Here is a 2,500-nt window from a genome sequence, read left to right on the forward strand (position 1 = left end):
CTTTTCATTCATTCCCCGTATCTTTCATCACACACTCTCACCCTACCTTACTACTGCTGCAACCACCAAAAATGAAATAAAAAGAATAAAGAAAAAAAGAAAAACAAACCAAAATAAAAGAACAACCAGCCCACCAATATCTTAATCATCGAACCACACCGCGCCACATTAGACTATGTCACGCTACCACACGACCACACCACGTCGCACCCAAATCACAATCACACACCCCGACTTTATGACACCACACCATACCCACAAATGCAGCCCCCCCCCCACCACCACCAACATGATCCATTCCAAACTGTTATTTTCCACCTCTATCTTTTCATATCTTAATTGTTATTTTGATGTTCTTAACGCCGACTATTATCGTTCATTACTGTTTTTGTTGTTGGTGTTGCTTTTGTTGTCGATGATGACGATGATGATGATGAGGAGGAGGAGGAGGAGGAGGAGGATGTTGTTGTTTTTGATAATGTTATTGCTACTGTGGTAGTTGTAGATTTGGGTCTTTGCTCTTGTTCTTGTTGTTACCGATGTTGTTGATAAGGACGTTGCTGTTGTTATTACTCCCGATGTTGTTGATAATGTTGTTCTTATTCTAGTTCTTGTTGTTGTTGATGATAGCATAAAGGAAGGGTGGATGACAGAATGGCTGGTGGAATATCTGTATTGGTAGAGCGCCGGACAAACAAAAAAATATACATACATGCCTTCAAGAATTCATTTACGTCTTTTTACTTTCTGAGTTCAAACTCCGCTCCGAATCCCCCATGTTTTTCTTTTAATTCACCAGTTCCCAAGGCGGCAAAACTGGTAGAATCGTTGGCACGCTGGGTAAAATACTTAACATCATTTTGTCCGTCTTTACGTTCAGCGTTCAAATTCTGCCGAGGTCGACTTTGTCTTTTCTCCTTTTCGTGTCGATAAAATAAAAACCAGTAGAGCACTGAAGTCGATGTAATCAGCTTACCTCTTCCTCTGGAATTACTGGCCTTATGCCAAAATTTGAAACCAATATCACTAGTTTCCATAAAATAAGTATATGCCTGAGTATACGATGCATAAGATGCTGCCTGCTTTACAAATATAATTTGTGGAAGAAAACAATTTGAGTATCTTTCATCATACACATATTGAAAGATATTTAAAGAGGTTCTGTAGGGAAATTCTGTGTGATTCTGTGCATGTAAGTAGAATGCAGTGGTAGTATACTGGAATATAGTATGAAACTAAATTTATTCAACGGTGGTGCTCCAACATGGCCCCAGCTTTAAAGATGAAACAAGTTAAAGAGTTATATACACACGTACATCTCAAATGTAAGTAGACTTGTGACGAAGGTTTCTCGACATCCGACAGAACTTAAAAGAATGACAGACGAGCTCTTCTTTGTGGGCCAACGGCCATCCAGTTGGTGAAGGCATTGGAAAACCTCACCAGTATATTTGCCAAGAAAATACTATGAGAAAGTAAGAGTGAAGTAAAGCTATCACATTATCCGATGGGAGAATTCGTGCTTAATCGGGAAGCCTTTCGTTGTTGTTGTTGTGGCATCAACGTGCGGCAAAAGCGTACGATACATGGCGATGACGATTCTAGAAAAAAAAATGTCATTTGATGCATTTAAAATATATATACTTATGCTCTAAATATATATACTTATGTTGACGTTACCCACTTGATTTGAAAAGAAGAAAATCATAGATTCAAAAGGTTTATTGAATCTATTTATACGAATCTATACACACGTCCATTACAATGAACAGATACAGTGTTGCCAGAAGAAAAAAATTCTGTCTTAACAATGAACACGTTCTATTTTATATAATTTTACTTATGCCTAATAAGTCTGCATTACACCCCAAAATTTCATTTTTATCCCAATTGGGGTAATTTAGCCCCCCGGTTCGCCAACCCCTGATTTAAATACTTAATTTAGTATTTAATAGAAATTTCTTGTGCAGGTTTTAATGATTTAAGTCGTTTCGATATCATATTAACGAGTAGTGTCCGCACAGATAAAACAGTGTATTTGTGGTATGTGTATATATTCATTTTTGAGGTGTTTTTGTATTAAACTATGTTATACGAGTATCATATTTTAGTATCATCTTCTTTCATATCAACTGAATAGTTGTTTTTAGTTTGGTGAAGAGAATAGCCATACATGAAGTGAAGCTCGCATCTCTGTGATGTTCTCTGTAAATGTGATCGGCCACCAGGGTGGTGCACCATTGCTATGTTTTTGTTGTCATCTACTCATTGCAAATAGCTGGCGGGCGGATGAAAGAGTATTAAAATTCCATACATTTTTCTAGAAGAATTTTTCAGTCTGACCATTTAAAAAAAATGTTTCATAAAGGTAATACAGTCATTAGATAATGTAAGATATAAATTAGGTGTGGATTATCTATGTTGGGGAAGGAGATATAGGGATATATATATACATACATATATATATATATATATATATATATATATATATATATATATA

This window comes from Octopus bimaculoides, chromosome 16 (genome assembly GCF_046866305.1).
Source record: "Octopus bimaculoides isolate indiv1 chromosome 16, ASM4686630v1, whole genome shotgun sequence".
Taxonomy (NCBI): domain Eukaryota; kingdom Metazoa; phylum Mollusca; class Cephalopoda; order Octopoda; family Octopodidae; genus Octopus; species Octopus bimaculoides.